General features: G+C 36.1%; 24 non-coding genes across 24 annotated transcripts; all 24 read left to right on the forward strand.

The window, feature by feature from the left end:
* Positions 1–401: 401 nt before the first annotated feature.
* On the forward strand, positions 402–474 carry TRNAT-CGU (transfer RNA threonine (anticodon CGU)). Its single transcript has one exon. It is a non-coding gene; the product is annotated as a tRNA-Thr (tRNA).
* Positions 475–1,068: 594 nt separating this feature from the next.
* TRNAT-CGU (transfer RNA threonine (anticodon CGU)) lies at positions 1,069–1,141 on the forward strand. The gene has a single exon. It is a non-coding gene; the product is annotated as a tRNA-Thr (tRNA).
* A 595-nt stretch (positions 1,142–1,736) lies between these two features.
* On the forward strand, positions 1,737–1,809 carry TRNAT-CGU (transfer RNA threonine (anticodon CGU)). The gene has a single exon. It is a non-coding gene; the product is annotated as a tRNA-Thr (tRNA).
* Positions 1,810–2,404: 595 nt separating this feature from the next.
* Positions 2,405–2,477, forward strand: TRNAT-CGU (transfer RNA threonine (anticodon CGU)). The gene has a single exon. It is a non-coding gene; the product is annotated as a tRNA-Thr (tRNA).
* A 595-nt stretch (positions 2,478–3,072) lies between these two features.
* Positions 3,073–3,145, forward strand: TRNAT-CGU (transfer RNA threonine (anticodon CGU)). The gene has a single exon. It is a non-coding gene; the product is annotated as a tRNA-Thr (tRNA).
* Positions 3,146–3,739: 594 nt separating this feature from the next.
* TRNAT-CGU (transfer RNA threonine (anticodon CGU)) lies at positions 3,740–3,812 on the forward strand. Its single transcript has one exon. It is a non-coding gene; the product is annotated as a tRNA-Thr (tRNA).
* A 595-nt stretch (positions 3,813–4,407) lies between these two features.
* Positions 4,408–4,480, forward strand: TRNAT-CGU (transfer RNA threonine (anticodon CGU)). Its single transcript has one exon. It is a non-coding gene; the product is annotated as a tRNA-Thr (tRNA).
* A 595-nt stretch (positions 4,481–5,075) lies between these two features.
* Positions 5,076–5,148, forward strand: TRNAT-CGU (transfer RNA threonine (anticodon CGU)). The gene has a single exon. It is a non-coding gene; the product is annotated as a tRNA-Thr (tRNA).
* Positions 5,149–5,743: 595 nt separating this feature from the next.
* TRNAT-CGU (transfer RNA threonine (anticodon CGU)) lies at positions 5,744–5,816 on the forward strand. Its single transcript has one exon. It is a non-coding gene; the product is annotated as a tRNA-Thr (tRNA).
* Positions 5,817–6,409: 593 nt separating this feature from the next.
* Positions 6,410–6,482, forward strand: TRNAT-CGU (transfer RNA threonine (anticodon CGU)). Its single transcript has one exon. It is a non-coding gene; the product is annotated as a tRNA-Thr (tRNA).
* A 595-nt stretch (positions 6,483–7,077) lies between these two features.
* On the forward strand, positions 7,078–7,150 carry TRNAT-CGU (transfer RNA threonine (anticodon CGU)). Its single transcript has one exon. It is a non-coding gene; the product is annotated as a tRNA-Thr (tRNA).
* Positions 7,151–7,745: 595 nt separating this feature from the next.
* TRNAT-CGU (transfer RNA threonine (anticodon CGU)) lies at positions 7,746–7,818 on the forward strand. Its single transcript has one exon. It is a non-coding gene; the product is annotated as a tRNA-Thr (tRNA).
* A 159-nt stretch (positions 7,819–7,977) lies between these two features.
* On the forward strand, positions 7,978–8,050 carry TRNAT-CGU (transfer RNA threonine (anticodon CGU)). The gene has a single exon. It is a non-coding gene; the product is annotated as a tRNA-Thr (tRNA).
* A 594-nt stretch (positions 8,051–8,644) lies between these two features.
* On the forward strand, positions 8,645–8,717 carry TRNAT-CGU (transfer RNA threonine (anticodon CGU)). Its single transcript has one exon. It is a non-coding gene; the product is annotated as a tRNA-Thr (tRNA).
* A 595-nt stretch (positions 8,718–9,312) lies between these two features.
* TRNAT-CGU (transfer RNA threonine (anticodon CGU)) lies at positions 9,313–9,385 on the forward strand. Its single transcript has one exon. It is a non-coding gene; the product is annotated as a tRNA-Thr (tRNA).
* Positions 9,386–9,979: 594 nt separating this feature from the next.
* Positions 9,980–10,052, forward strand: TRNAT-CGU (transfer RNA threonine (anticodon CGU)). Its single transcript has one exon. It is a non-coding gene; the product is annotated as a tRNA-Thr (tRNA).
* A 595-nt stretch (positions 10,053–10,647) lies between these two features.
* TRNAT-CGU (transfer RNA threonine (anticodon CGU)) lies at positions 10,648–10,720 on the forward strand. Its single transcript has one exon. It is a non-coding gene; the product is annotated as a tRNA-Thr (tRNA).
* Positions 10,721–11,315: 595 nt separating this feature from the next.
* TRNAT-CGU (transfer RNA threonine (anticodon CGU)) lies at positions 11,316–11,388 on the forward strand. Its single transcript has one exon. It is a non-coding gene; the product is annotated as a tRNA-Thr (tRNA).
* Positions 11,389–11,983: 595 nt separating this feature from the next.
* Positions 11,984–12,056, forward strand: TRNAT-CGU (transfer RNA threonine (anticodon CGU)). The gene has a single exon. It is a non-coding gene; the product is annotated as a tRNA-Thr (tRNA).
* A 593-nt stretch (positions 12,057–12,649) lies between these two features.
* TRNAT-CGU (transfer RNA threonine (anticodon CGU)) lies at positions 12,650–12,722 on the forward strand. The gene has a single exon. It is a non-coding gene; the product is annotated as a tRNA-Thr (tRNA).
* A 595-nt stretch (positions 12,723–13,317) lies between these two features.
* TRNAT-CGU (transfer RNA threonine (anticodon CGU)) lies at positions 13,318–13,390 on the forward strand. The gene has a single exon. It is a non-coding gene; the product is annotated as a tRNA-Thr (tRNA).
* A 595-nt stretch (positions 13,391–13,985) lies between these two features.
* TRNAT-CGU (transfer RNA threonine (anticodon CGU)) lies at positions 13,986–14,058 on the forward strand. The gene has a single exon. It is a non-coding gene; the product is annotated as a tRNA-Thr (tRNA).
* Positions 14,059–14,653: 595 nt separating this feature from the next.
* On the forward strand, positions 14,654–14,726 carry TRNAT-CGU (transfer RNA threonine (anticodon CGU)). Its single transcript has one exon. It is a non-coding gene; the product is annotated as a tRNA-Thr (tRNA).
* Positions 14,727–15,320: 594 nt separating this feature from the next.
* On the forward strand, positions 15,321–15,393 carry TRNAT-CGU (transfer RNA threonine (anticodon CGU)). The gene has a single exon. It is a non-coding gene; the product is annotated as a tRNA-Thr (tRNA).
* Positions 15,394–15,637: the final 244 nt, after the last annotated feature.

Raw genomic sequence — 15,637 nt, forward strand, 5'->3', positions numbered from 1 at the left:
ATCTTTTATCAATTTCACAGCATTTGGACTTTTATTTTTGGCTTGTGAGAAAATAAAAGTGGTGACAGTAGGAAGTACAGATAATCTCACAGAAAACAAGCTCTCACACATCTCTGAAACCAGAAAAAAGAAAAATGTTTTGCTTTTTATATGCAGCAAGTAAAAAGACAAAAGGCAAAAAGGGGAAGAGTGTTGTGGCATTACTCGGTTAAAAGATCATTTTGGGCAATGTCAACTTCATTAAAATAGGAAGACTATTCTTTTGTTTTAGTAGATGCTTAACTTGTATTTTCTAATATCCATTAATTCACAATTTTGCTACAAGAAGACGAACAGTTTATTGCTGGACAAATGGTGGTGCCTACGACGCGGTAAAGGTACACATGGTGTACTGTATTCCTGGCTTCATAGCTCAGAGGTTAGAGCACTGGTCTCGTAAACCAGGGGTCGCGAGTTCGAATCTCGCTGAAGCCTTTGTGTTACCTCACCCAATTCGCATCTTATTACTTTATACATAAACAATAATACTGGGTAACTTTGTGTAAAATATTGGGGAGCAAAAATTGTTGCAGAATTAAAGTGGTGTCCTCCGAAAAGATATTGGACTTTCAAAGAATGAAAAAACTGGCAATAAAAAAACCTGCAACCAAATGGTGCTAAATGCTAAATCTTTTGTCAATTTCACAGCATTTGGACTTTTGTTTTTGGCTTGTGAGAAAATAAAAGTGGTGACAGTAGGAAGTACAGATAATCTCACAGAAAACAAGCTCTCACACATCTCTGAAACCAGAAAAAAGAAAAATGTTTTGCTTTTTATATGCAGCAAGTAAAAAGACAAAAGGCAAAAAGGGGAAGAGTGTTGTGGCATTACGTGGTTAAAAGATCATTTTGGGCAATGTCAACTTTATTAAAATAGGAAGACTATTCTTTTGTTTTAGTAGATGCTTAACTTGTATTTTCTAATATCCATTAATTCACAATTTTGCTACAAGAAGACGAACAGTTTATTGCTGGACAAATGGTGGTTCCTACAACGCGGGAAAGGTACACATGGTGTACTGTATTCCTGGCTTCATAGCTCAGAGGTTAGAGCACTAGTCTCGTAAACCAGGGGTCGCGAGTTCGAATCTCGCTGAAGCCTTTGTGTTACCTCACCCAATTCTGATCTTATTACTTTATACATAAACAATAATACTGGGTAACTTTGTGTAAAATATTGGGGAGCAACAATTGTTGCAAAATTAAAGTGGTGTCCTCCGAAAAGATATTGGACTTTCAAAGAATGAAAAAAACTGGCAATAAAAAAACCTACAACCAAATGGTGCTAAATGCTAAACCTTTTGTCAATTTCACAGCATTTGGACTTTTATTTTTGGCTTGTGAGAAAATAAAAGTGGTGACAGTAGGAAGTACAGATAATCTCACAGAAAACAAGCTCTCACACATCTCTGAAACCAGAAAAAAGAAAAATGTTTTGCTTTTTATATGCAGCAAGTAAAAAGACAAAAGGCAAAAAGTGGAAAAGTGTTGTGGCATTACGTGGTTAAAAGATCATTTTGGGCAATGTCAACTTCATTAAAATAGGAAGACTATTCTTTTGTTTTAGTAGATGCTTAACTTGTATTTTCTAATATCCATTAATTCACAATTTTGCTACAAGAAGACGAATAGTTTATTGCTGGACAAATGGTGGTTCCTAGGATGCGGGAAAGGTACACATTGTGTATTGTATTCCTGGCTTCATAGCTCAGAGGTTAGAGCATTGGTCTCGTAAACCAGGGGTCGCGAGTTCGAATCTCGCTGAAGCCTTTGTGTTACCTCACCCAATTCTGATCTTATTACTTTATACATAAACAATAATACTGGGTAACTTTGTGTAAAATATTGGGGAGCAACAATTGTTGCAAAATTAAAGTGGTGTCCTCCGAAAAGATATTGGACTTTCAAAGAATGAAAAAAACTGGCAATAAAAAAACCTGCAACCAAACGGTGCTAAATGCTAAACCTTTTGTCAATTTCACAGCATTTGGACTTTTATTTTTGGCTTGTGAGAAAATAAAAGTGGTGACAGTAGGAAGTACAGATAATCTCACAGAAAACAAGCTCTCACACATCTCTGAAACCAGAAAAAAGAAAAATGTTTTGCTTTTTATATGCAGCAAGTAAAAAGACAAAAGGCAAAAAGGGGAAGAGTGTTGTGGCATTACACGGTTAAAAGATCATTTTGGGCAATGTCAACTTCATTAAAATAGGAAGACTATTCTTTTGTTTTAGTAGATGCTTAACTTGTATTTTCTAATATCCATTAATTCACAATTTTGCTACTAGAAGACGAACAGTTTATTGCTGGACAAATGGTGGTGCCTACGACGCGGGAAAGGTACACATGGTGTACAGAATTCCTGGCTTCATAGCTCAGAGGTTAGAGCACTGGTCTCGTAAACCAGGGGTCGCGAGTTCGAATCTCGCTGAAGCCTTTGTGTTACCTCACCCAATTCTGATCTTATTACTTTATACATAAACAATAATACTGGGTAACTTTGTGTAAAATATTGGGGAGCAACAATTGTTGCAAAATTAAAGTGGTGTCCTCCGAAAAGATATTGGACTTTCAAAGAATGAAAAAAACTGGCAATAAAAAAACCTGCAACCAAATGGTGCTAAATGCTAAATCTTTTATCAATTTCACAGCATTTGGACTTTTATTTTTGGCTTGTGAGAAAATAAAAGTGGTGACAGTAGGAAGTACAGATAATCTCACAGAAAACAAGCTCTCACACATCTCTGAAACCAGAAAAAAGAAAAATGTTTTGCTTTTTATATGCAGCAAGTAAAAAGACAAAAGGCAAAAAGGGGAAGAGTGTTGTGGCATTACTCGGTTAAAAGATCATTTTGGGCAATGTCAACTTCATTAAAATAGGAAGACTATTCTTTTGTTTTAGTAGATGCTTAACTTGTATTTTCTAATATCCATTAATTCACAATTTTGCTACAAGAAGACGAACAGTTTATTGCTGGACAAATGGTGGTGCCTACGACGCGGTAAAGGTACACATGGTGTACTGTATTCCTGGCTTCATAGCTCAGAGGTTAGAGCACTAGTCTCGTAAACCAGGGGTCGCGAGTTCGAATCTCGCTGAAGCCTTTGTGTTACCTCACCCAATTCGCATCTTATTACTTTATACATAAACAATAATACTGGGTAACTTTGTGTAAAATATTGGGGAGCAAAAATTGTTGCAGAATTAAAGTGGTGTCCTCCGAAAAGATATTGGACTTTCAAAGAATGAAAAAACTGGCAATAAAAAAACCTGCAACCAAATGGTGCTAAATGCTAAACCTTTTCTCAATTTCACAGCATTTGGACTTTTATTTTTGGCTTGTGAGAAAATAAAATTGGTGACAGTAGGAAGTACAGATAATCTCACAGAAAACAAGCTCTCACACATCTCTGAAACCAGAAAAAAGAAAAATGTTTTGCTTTTTATATGCAGCAAGTAAAAAGACTAAAGGCAAAAAGTGGAAAAGTGCTGTGGCATTACGTGGTTAAAAGATCATTTTGGGCAATGTCAACTTCATTAAAATAGGAAGACTATTCTTTTGTTTTAGTAGATGCTTAACTTGTATTTTCTAATATCCATTAATTCACAATTTTGCTACAAGAAGACAAATAGTTTATTGCTGGACAAATGGTGGTTCCTAGGACGCGGGAAAGGTACACATGGTGTACGGTATTCCTGGCTTCATAGCTCAGAGGTTAGAGCACTGGTCTCGTAAACCAGGGGTCGCGAGTTCGAATCTCGCTGAAGCCTTTGTGTTACCTCACCCAATTCTGATCTTATTACTTTATACATAAACAATAATACTGGGTAACTTTGTGTAAAATATTGGGGAGCAACAATTGTTGCAAAATTAAAGTGGTGTCCTCCGAAAAGATATTGGACTTTCAAAGAATGAAAAAAACTGGCAATAAAAAAACCTGCAACCAAATGGTGCTAAATGCTAAATCTTTTGTCAATTTCACAGCATTTGGACTTTTATTTTTGGCTTGTGAGAAAATAAAAGTGGTGACAGTAGGAAGTACAGATAATCTCACAGAAAACAAGCTCTCACACATCTCTGAAACCAGAAAAAAGAAAAATGTTTTGCTTTTTATATGCAGCAAGTAAAAAGACAAAATGCAAAAAGTGGAAAAGTGCTGTGGCATTACGTGGTTAAAAGATCATTTTGGGCAATGTCAACTTCATTAAAATAGGAAGACTATTCTTTTGTTTTAGTAGATGCTTAACTTGTATTTTCTAATATCCATTAATTCACAATTTTGCTACAAGAAGACAAATAGTTTATTGCTGGACAAATGGTGGTTCCTAGGACGCGGGAAAGGTACACATGGTGTACAGTATTCCTGCCTTCATAGTTCAGATGTTAGAGCACTGGTCTCGTAAACCAGGGGTCGCGAGTTCGAATCTCGCTGAAGCCTTTGTGTTATCTCACCCAATTCTGATCTTATTACTTTATACATAAACAATAATACTGAGTAACTTTGTGTAAAATATTGGGGAGCAACAATTTTTGCAGAATTAAAGTGGTGTCCTCCGAAAAGATATTGGACTTTCAAAGAATGAAAAAAACTGGCAATAAAAAAACCTACAACCAAATGGTGCTAAATGCTAAATCTTTTGTCAATTTCACAGCATTTGGACTTTTATTTTTGGCTTGTGAGAAAATAAAAGTGGTGACAGTAGGAAGTACAGATAATCTCACAGAAAACAAGCTCTCACACATCTCTGAAACCAGAAAAAAGAAAAATGTTTTGCTTTTTATATGCAGCAAGTAAAAAGACAAAAGGCAAAAAGTGGAAAAGTGTTGTGGCATTACGTGGTTAAAAGATCATTTTGGGCAATGTCAACTTCATTAAAATAGGAAGACTATTCTTTTGTTTTAGTAGATGCTTAACTTGTATTTTCTAATATCCATTAATTCACAATTTTGCTACAAGAAGACGAATAGTTTATTGCTGGACAAATGGTGGTTCCTAGGATGCGGGAAAGGTACACATTGTGTATTGTATTCCTGGCTTCATAGCTCAGAGGTTAGAGCACTGGTCTCGTAAACCAGGGGTCGCGAGTTCGAATCTCGCTTAAGCCTTTGTGTTACCTCACCCAATTCTGATCTTATTACTTTATACATAAACAATAATACTGGGTAACTTTGTGTAAAATATTGGGGAGCAACAATTGTTGCAAAATTAAAGTGGTGTCCTCCGAAAAGATATTGGACTTTCAAAGAATGAAAAAAACTGGCAATAAAAAAACCTGCAACCAAACGGTGCTAAATGCTAAACCTTTTGTCAATTTCACAGCATTTGGACTTTTATTTTTGGCTTGTGAGAAAATAAAAGTGGTGACAGTAGGAAGTACAGATAATCTCACAGAAAACAAGCTCTCACACATCTCTGAAACCAGAAAAAAGAAAAATGTTTTGCTTTTTATATGCAGCAAGTAAAAAGACAAAAGGCAAAAAGGGGAAGAGTGTTGTGGCATTACACGGTTAAAAGATCATTTTGGGCAATGTCAACTTCATTAAAATAGGAAGACTATTCTTTTGTTTTAGTAGATGCTTAACTTGTATTTTCTAATATCCATTAATTCACAATTTTGCTACAAGAAGACGAACAGTTTATTGCTGGACAAATGGTGGTGCCTACGACGCGGGACAGGTACACATGGTGTACAGAATTCCTGGCTTCATAGCTCAGAGGTTAGAGCACTGGTCTCGTAAACCAGGGGTCGCGAGTTCGAATCTCGCTGAAGCCTTTGTGTTACCTCACCCAATTCTGATCTTATTACTTTATACATAAACAATAATACTGGGTAACTTTGTGTAAAATATTGGGGAGCAACAATTGTTGCAGAATTAAAGTGGTGTCCTCCGAAAAGATATTGGACTTTCAAAGAATGAAAAAACTGGCAATAAAAAACCTGCAACCAAATGGTGCTAAATGCTAAATCTTTTGTCAATTTCACAGCATTTGGACTTTTGTTTTTGGCTTGTGAGAAAATAAAAGTGGTGACAGTAGGAAGTACAGATAATCTCACAGAAAACAAGCTCTCACACATCTCTGAAACCAGAAAAAAGAAAAATGTTTTGCTTTTTATATGCAGCAAGTAAAAAGACAAAAGGCAAAAAGGGGAAGAGTGTTGTGGCATTACGTGGTTAAAAGAGCATTTTGGGCAATGTCAACTTTATTAAAATAGGAAGACTATTCTTTTGTTTTAGTAGATGCTTAACTTGTATTTTCTAATATCCATTAATTCACAATTTTGCTACAAGAAGACGAACAGTTTATTGCTGGACAAATGGTGGTTCCTACAACGCGGGAAAGGTACACATGGTGTACTGTATTCCTGGCTTCATAGCTCAGAGGTTAGAGCACTGGTCTCGTAAACCAGGGGTCGCGAGTTCGAATCTCGCTGAAGCCTTTGTGTTACCTCACCCAATTCTGATCTTATTACTTTATACATAAACAATAATACTGGGTAACTTTGTGTAAAATATTGGGGAGCAACAATTGTTGCAAAATTAAAGTGGTGTCCTCCGAAAAGATATTGGACTTTCAAAGAATGAAAAAAACTGGCAATAAAAAAACCTACAACCAAATGGTGCTAAATGCTAAACCTTTTGTCAATTTCACAGCATTTGGACTTTTATTTTTGGCTTGTGAGAAAATAAAAGTGGTGACAGTAGGAAGTACAGATAATCTCACAGAAAACAAGCTCTCACACATCTCTGAAACCAGAAAAAAGAAAAATGTTTTGCTTTTTATATGCAGCAAGTAAAAAGACAAAAGGCAAAAAGTGGAAAAGTGTTGTGGCATTACGTGGTTAAAAGATCATTTTGGGCAATGTCAACTTCATTAAAATAGGAAGACTATTCTTTTGTTTTAGTAGATGCTTAACTTGTATTTTCTAATATCCATTAATTCACAATTTTGCTACAAGAAGACGAATAGTTTATTGCTGGACAAATGGTGGTTCCTAGGATGCGGGAAAGGTACACATTGTGTATTGTATTCCTGGCTTCATAGCTCAGAGGTTAGAGCATTGGTCTCGTAAACCAGGGGTCGCGAGTTCGAATCTCGCTGAAGCCTTTGTGTTACCTCACCCAATTCTGATCTTATTACTTTATACATAAACAATAATACTGGGTAACTTTGTGTAAAATATTGGGGAGCAACAATTGTTGCAAAATTAAAGTGGTGTCCTCCGAAAAGATATTGGACTTTCAAAGAATGAAAAAAACTGGCAATAAAAAAACCTGCAACCAAACGGTGCTAAATGCTAAACCTTTTGTCAATTTCACAGCATTTGGACTTTTATTTTTGGCTTGTGAGAAAATAAAAGTGGTGACAGTAGGAAGTACAGATAATCTCACAGAAAACAAGCTCTCACACATCTCTGAAACCAGAAAAAAGAAAAATGTTTTGCTTTTTATATGCAGCAAGTAAAAAGACAAAAGGCAAAAAGGGGAAGAGTGTTGTGGCATTACACGGTTAAAAGATCATTTTGGGCAATGTCAACTTCATTAAAATAGGAAGACTATTCTTTTGTTTTAGTAGATGCTTAACTTGTATTTTCTAATATCCATTAATTCACAATTTTGCTACAAGAAGACGAACAGTTTATTGCTGGACAAATGGTGGTGCCTACGACGCGGGAAAGGTACACATGGTGTACAGAATTCCTGGCTTCATAGCTCAGAGGTTAGAGCACTGGTCTCGTAAACCAGGGGTCGCGAGTTCGAATCTCGCTGAAGCCTTTGTGTTACCTCACCCAATTCTGATCTTATTACTTTATACATAAACAATAATACTGGGTAACTTTGTGTAAAATATTGGGGAGCAACAATTGTTGCAAAATTAAAGTGGTGTCCTCCGAAAAGATATTGGACTTTCAAAGAATGGTGTACTGTATTCCTGGCTTCATAGCTCAGAGGTTAGAGCACTGGTCTCGTAAACCAGGGGTCGCGAGTTCGAATCTCGCTGAAGCCTTTGTGTTACCTCACCCAATTTGCATCTTATTACTTTATACATAAACAATAATACTGGGTAACTTTGTGTAAAATATTGGGGAGCAAAAATTGTTGCAGAATTAAAGTGGTGTCCTCCGAAAAGATATTGGACTTTCAAAGAATGAAAAAACTGGCAATAAAAAAACCTGCAACCAAATGGTGCTAAATGCTAAATCTTTTGTCAATTTCACAGCATTTGGACTTTTGTTTTTGGCTTGTGAGAAAATAAAAGTGGTGACAGTAGGAAGTACAGATAATCTCACAGAAAACAAGCTCTCACACATCTCTGAAACCAGAAAAAAGAAAAATGTTTTGCTTTTTATATGCAGCAAGTAAAAAGACAAAAGGCAAAAAGGGGAAGAGTGTTGTGGCATTACACGGTTAAAAGATCATTTTGGGCAATGTCAACTTCATTAAAATAGGAAGACTATTCTTTTGTTTTAGTAGATGCTTAACTTGTATTTTCTAATATCCATTAATTCACAATTTTGCTACAAGAAGACGAACAGTTTATTGCTGGACAAATGGTGGTGCCTACGACGCGGGAAAGGTACACATGGTGTACAGAATTCCTGGCTTCATAGCTCAGAGGTTAGAGCACTGGTCTCGTAAACCAGGGGTCGCGAGTTCGAATCTCGCTGAAGCCTTTGTGTTACCTCACCCAATTCTGATCTTATTACTTTATACATAAACAATAATACTGGGTAACTTTGTGTAAAATATTGGGGAGCAACAATTGTTGCAAAATTAAAGTGGTGTCCTCCGAAAAGATATTGGACTTTCAAAGAATGAAAAAAACTGGCAATAAAAAAACCTGCAACCAAATGGTGCTAAATGCTAAATCTTTTATCAATTTCACAGCATTTGGACTTTTATTTTTGGCTTGTGAGAAAATAAAAGTGGTGACAGTAGGAAGTACAGATAATCTCACAGAAAACAAGCTCTCACACATCTCTGAAACCAGAAAAAAGAAAAATGTTTTGCTTTTTATATGCAGCAAGTAAAAAGACAAAAGGCAAAAAGGGGAAGAGTGTTGTGGCATTACTCGGTTAAAAGATCATTTTGGGCAATGTCAACTTCATTAAAATAGGAAGACTATTCTTTTGTTTTAGTAGATGCTTAACTTGTATTTTCTAATATCCATTAATTCACAATTTTGCTACAAGAAGACGAACAGTTTATTGCTGGACAAATGGTGGTGCCTACGACGCGGTAAAGGTACACATGGTGTACTGTATTCCTGGCTTCATAGCTCAGAGGTTAGAGCACTGGTCTCGTAAACCAGGGGTCGCGAGTTCGAATCTCGCTGAAGCCTTTGTGTTACCTCACCCAATTCGCATCTTATTACTTTATACATAAACAATAATACTGGGTAACTTTGTGTAAAATATTGGGGAGCAAAAATTGTTGCAGAATTAAAGTGGTGTCCTCCGAAAAGATATTGGACTTTCAAAGAATGAAAAAACTGGCAATAAAAAAACCTGCAACCAAATGGTGCTAAATGCTAAATCTTTTGTCAATTTCACAGCATTTGGACTTTTGTTTTTGGCTTGTGAGAAAATAAAAGTGGTGACAGTAGGAAGTACAGATAATCTCACAGAAAACAAGCTCTCACACATCTCTGAAACCAGAAAAAAGAAAAATGTTTTGCTTTTTATATGCAGCAAGTAAAAAGACAAAAGGCAAACAGGGGAAGAGTGTTGTGGCATTACGTGGTTAAAAGATCATTTTGGGCAATGTCAACTTTATTAAAATAGGAAGACTATTCTTTTGTTTTAGTAGATGCTTAACTTGTATTTTCTAATATCCATTAATTCACAATTTTGCTACAAGAAGACGAACAGTTTATTGCTGGACAAATGGTGGTTCCTACAACGCGGGAAAGGTACACATGGTGTACTGTATTCCTGGCTTCATAGCTCAGAGGTTAGAGCACTGGTCTCGTAAACCAGGGGTCGCGAGTTCGAATCTCGCTGAAGCCTTTGTGTTACCTCACCCAATTCTGATCTTATTACTTTATACATAAACAATAATACTGGGTAACTTTGTGTAAAATATTGGGGAGCAACAATTGTTGCAAAATTAAAGTGGTGTCCTCCGAAAAGATATTGGACTTTCAAAGAATGAAAAAAACTGGCAATAAAAAAACCCACAACCAAATGGTGCTAAATGCTAAACCTTTTGTCAATTTCACAGCATTTGGACTTTTATTTTTGGCTTGTGAGAAAATAAAAGTGGTGACAGTATGAAGTACAGATAATCTCACAGAAAACAAGCTCTCACACATCTCTGAAACCAGAAAAAAGAAAAATGTTTTGCTTTTTATATGCAGCAAGTAAAAAGACAAAAGGCAAAAAGCGGAAGAGTGTTGTGGCATTACGCGGTTAAAAGATCATTTTGGGCAATGTCAACTTCATTAAAATAGGAAGACTATTCTTTTGTTTTAGTAGATGCTTAACTTGTATTTTCTAATATCCATTAATTCACAATTTTGCTACAAGAAGACGAAAAGTTTATTGCTGGACAAATGGTGGTTCCTAGGACGCGGGAAAGGTACACATGGTGTACAGTATTCCTGGCTTCATAGCTCAGAGGTTAGAGCACTGGTCTCGTAAACCAGGGGTCGCGAGTTCGAATCTCGCTGAAGCCTTTGTGTTACCTCACCCAATTCTGATCTTATTACTTTATACATAAACAATAATACTGGGTAACTTTGTGTAAAATATTGGGGAGCAACAATTGTTGCAAAATTAAAGTGGTGTCCTCCGAAAAGATATTGGACTTTCAAAGAATGAAAAAAACTGGCAATAAAAAAACCTGCGACCAAATGGTGCTAAATGCTAAATCTTTTGTCAATTTCACAGCATTTGGACTTTTATTTTTGGCTTGTGAGAAAATAAAAGTGGTGACAGTAGGAAGTACAGATAATCTCACAGAAAACAAGCTCTCACACATCTCTGAAACCAGAAAAAAGAAAAATGTTTTGCTTTTTATATGCAGCAAGTAAAAAGACAAAAGGCAAAAAGGGGAAGAGTGTTGTGGCATTACGTGGTTAAAAGATCATTTTGGGCAATGTCAACTTCATTAAAATAGGAAGACTATTCTTTTGTTTTAGTAGATGCTTAACTTGTATTTTCTAATATCCATTAATTCACAATTTTGCTACAAGAAGATGAATAGTTTATTGCTGGACAAATGGTGGTTCCTAGGACGCGGGAAAGGTACACATGGTGTACAGTATTCCTGGCTTCATAGCTCAGAGGTTAGAGCACTGGTCTCGTAACCCAGGGGTCGCGAGTTCGAATCTTGCTGAAGCCTTTGTGTTACCTCCCCCAATTCTGATCTTATTACTTTATACATAAACAATAATACTGGGTAACTTTGTGTAAAATATTGGGGAGCAACAATTGTTGCAAAATTAAAGTGGTGTCCTCCGAAAAGATATTGGACTTTCAAAGAATGAAAAAAACTGGCAATAAAAAAACCTGCAACCAAATGGTGCTAAATGCTAAATCTTTTGTCAATTTCACAGCATTTGGACTTTTATTTTTGGCTTGTGAGAAAATAAAAGTGGTGACAGTAGGAAGTACAGATAATCTCACAGAAAACAAGCTCTCACACATCTCTGAAACCAGAAAAAAGAAAAATGTTTTGCTTTTTATATGCAGCAAGTAAAAAGACAAAATGCAAAAAGTGGAAAAGTGCTGTGGCATTACGTGGTTAAAAGATCATTTTGGGCAATGTCAACTTCATTAAAATAGGAAGACTATTCTTTTGTTTTAGTAGATGCTTAACTTGTATTTTCTAATATCCATTAATTCACAATTTTGCTACAAGAAGACAAATAGTTTATTGCTGGACAAATGGTGGTTCCTAGGATGCGGGAAAGGTACACATTGTGTATTGTATTCCTGGCTTCATAGCTCAGAGGTTAGAGCACTGGTCTCGTAAACCAGGGGTCGCGAGTTCGAATCTCGCTGAAGCCTTTGTGTTACCTCACCCAATTCTGATCTTATTACTTTATACATAAACAATAATACTGGGTAACTTTGTGTAAAATATTGGGGAGCAACAATTGTTGCAAAATTAAAGTGGTGTCCTCCGAAAAGATATTGGACTTTCAAAGAATGAAAAAAACTGGCAATAAAAAAACCTGCAACCAAACGGTGCTAAATGCTAAACCTTTTGTCAATTTCACAGCATTTGGACTTTTATTTTTGGCTTGTGAGAAAATAAAAGTGGTGACAGTAGGAAGTACAGATAATCTCACAGAAAACAAGCTCTCACACATCTCTGAAACCAGAAAAAAGAAAAATGTTTTGCTTTTTATATGCAGCAAGTAAAAAGACAAAAGGCAAAAAGCGGAAGTGTTGTGGCATTACGCGGTTAAAAGATCATTTTGGGCAATGTCAACTTCATTAAAATAGGAAGACTATTCTTTTGTTTTAGTAGATGCTTAACTTGTATTTTCTAATATCCATTAATTCACAATTTTGCTACAAGAAGACGAAAAGTTTATTGCTGGACAAATGGTGGTTCCTAGGACGCGGGAAAGGTACACATGGTGTACAGTATTCCTGGCTTCATAGCTCAGAGGTTAGAGCACTGGTCTCGTAAACCAGGGGTCGCGAGTTCGAATCTCGCTGAAGCCTTTGTGTTACCTCACCCAATTCTGATCTTATTACTTTATACATAAACAATAATACTGGGTAACTTTGTGTAAAATATTGGGGAGCAACAATTGTTGCAAAATTAAAGTGGTGTCCTCCGAAAAGATATTGGACTTTCAAAGAATGAAAAAAACTGGCAATAAAAAAACCTGCGACCAAATGGTGCTAAATGCTAAATCTTTTGTCAATTTCACAGCATTTGGACTTTTATTTTTGGCTTGTGAGAAAATAAAAGTGGTGACAGTAGGAAGTACAGATAATCTCACAGAAAACAAGCTCTCACACATCTCTGAAACCAGAAAAAAGAAAAATGTTTTGCTTTTTATATGCAGCAAGTAAAAAGACAAAAGGCAAAAAGGGGAAGAGTGTTGTGGCATTACGTGGTTAAAAGATCATTTTGGGCAATGTCAACTTCATTAAAATAGGAAGACTATTCTTTTGTTTTAGTAGATGCTTAACTTGTATTTTCTAATATCCATTAATTCACAATTTTGCTACAAGAAGATGAATAGTTTATTGCTGGACAAATGGTGGTTCCTAGGACGCGGGAAAGGTACACATGGTGTACAGTATTCCTGGCTTCATAGCTCAGAGGTTAGAGCACTGGTCTCGTAACCCAGGGGTCGCGAGTTCGAATCTTGCTGAAGCCTTTGTGTTACCTCCCCCAATTCTGATCTTATTACTTTATACATAAACAATAATACTGGGTAACTTTGTGTAAAATATTGGGGAGCAACAATTGTTGCAAAATTAAAGTGGTGTCCTCCGAAAAGATATTGGACTTTCAAAGAATGAAAAAAACTGGCAATAAAAAAACCTGCAACCAAATGGTGCTAAATGCTAAAACTTTTGTCAATTTCACAGCATTTGGACTTTTATTTTTGGCTTGTGAGAAAATAAAAGTGGTGACAGTAGGAAGCACAGATAATCTCACAGAAAACAAGCTCTCACACATCTCTGAAACCAGAAAAAAGAAAAATGTTTTGCTTTTTATATGCAGCAAGTAAAAAGACAAAAGGCAAAAAGGGGAAGAGTGTTGTGGCATTACACGGTTAAAAGATCATTTTGGGCAATGTCAACTTCATTAAAATAGGAAGACTATTCTTTTGTTTTAGTAGATGCTTAACTTGTATTTTCTAATATCCATTAATTCACAATTTTGCTACAAGAAGACGAACAGTTTATTGCTGGACAAATGGTGGTGCCTACGACGCGGGAAAGGTACACATGGTGTACAGAATTCCTGGCTTCATAGCTCAGAGGTTAGAGCACTGGTCTCGTAAACCAGGGGTCGCGAGTTCGAATCTCGCTGAAGCCTTTGTGTTACCTCACCCAATTCTGATCTTATTACTTTATACATAAACAATAATACTGGGTAACTTTGTGTAAAATATTGGGGAGCAACAATTGTTGCAAAATTAAAGTGGTGTCCTCCGAAAAGATATTGGACTTTCAAAGAATGAAAAAAACTGGCAATAAAAAAACCTGCAACCAAATGGTGCTAAATGCTAAATCTTTTATCAATTTCACAGCATTTGGACTTTTATTTTTGGCTTGTGAGAAAATAAAAGTGGTGACAGTAGGAAGTACAGATAATCTCACAGAAAACAAGCTCTCACACATCTCTGAAACCAGAAAAAAGAAAAATGTTTTGCTTTTTATATGCAGCAAGTTAAAAGACAAAAGGCAAAAAGGGGAAGAGTGTTGTGGCATTACTCGGTTAAAAGATCATTTTGGGCAATGTCAACTTCATTAAAATAGGAAGACTATTCTTTTGTTTTAGTAGATGCTTAACTTGTATTTTCTAATATCCATTAATTCACAATTTTGCTACAAGAAGACGAACAGTTTATTGCTGGACAAATGGTGGTGCCTACGACGCGGTAAAGGTACACATGGTGTACTGTATTCCTGGCTTCATAGCTCAGAGGTTAGAGCACTGGTCTCGTAAACCAGGGGTCGCGAGTTCGAATCTCGCTGAAGCCTTTGTGTTACCTCACCCAATTCGCATCTTATTACTTTATACATAAACAATAATACTGGGTAACTTTGTGTAAAATATTGGGGAGCAAAAATTGTTGCAGAATTAAAGTGGTGTCCTCCGAAAAGATATTGGACTTTCAAAGAATGAAAAAACTGGCAATAAAAAAACCTGCAACCAAATGGTGCTAAATGCTAAATCTTTTGTCAATTTCACAGCATTTGGACTTTTGTTTTTGGCTTGTGAGAAAATAAAAGTGGTGACAGTAGGAAGTACAGATAATCTCACAGAAAACAAGCTCTCACACATCTCTGAAACCAGAAAAAAGAAAAATGTTTTGCTTTTTATATGCAGCAAGTAAAAAGACAAAAGGCAAAAAGGGGAAGAGTGTTGTGGCATTACGTGGTTAAAAGATCATTTTGGGCAATGTCAACTTTATTAAAATAGGAAGACTATTCTTTTGTTTTAGTAGATGCTTAACTTGTATTTTCTAATATCCATTAATTCACAATTTTGCTACAAGAAGACGAACAGTTTATTGCTGGACAAATGGTGGTTCCTACAACGCGGGAAAGGTACACATGGTGTACTGTATTCCTGGCTTCATAGCTCAGAGGTTAGAGCACTGGTCTCGTAAACCAGGGGTCGCGAGTTCGAATCTCGCTGAAGCCTTTGTGTTACCTCACCCAATTCTGATCTTATTACTTTATACATAAACAATAATACTGGGTAACTTTGTGTAAAATATTGGGGAGCAACAATTGTTGCAAAATTAAAGTGGTGTCCTCCGAAAAGATATTGGACTTTCAAAGAATGAAAAAAACTGGCAATAAAAAAACCCACAACCAAATGGTGCTAAATGCTAAACCTTTTGTCAATTTCACAGCATTTGGACTTTTATTTTTGGCTTGTGAGA

The sequence above is a fragment of the Engystomops pustulosus genome, chromosome 1, assembly GCF_040894005.1.
Source record: "Engystomops pustulosus chromosome 1, aEngPut4.maternal, whole genome shotgun sequence".
NCBI lineage: Eukaryota > Metazoa > Chordata > Amphibia > Anura > Leptodactylidae > Engystomops > Engystomops pustulosus.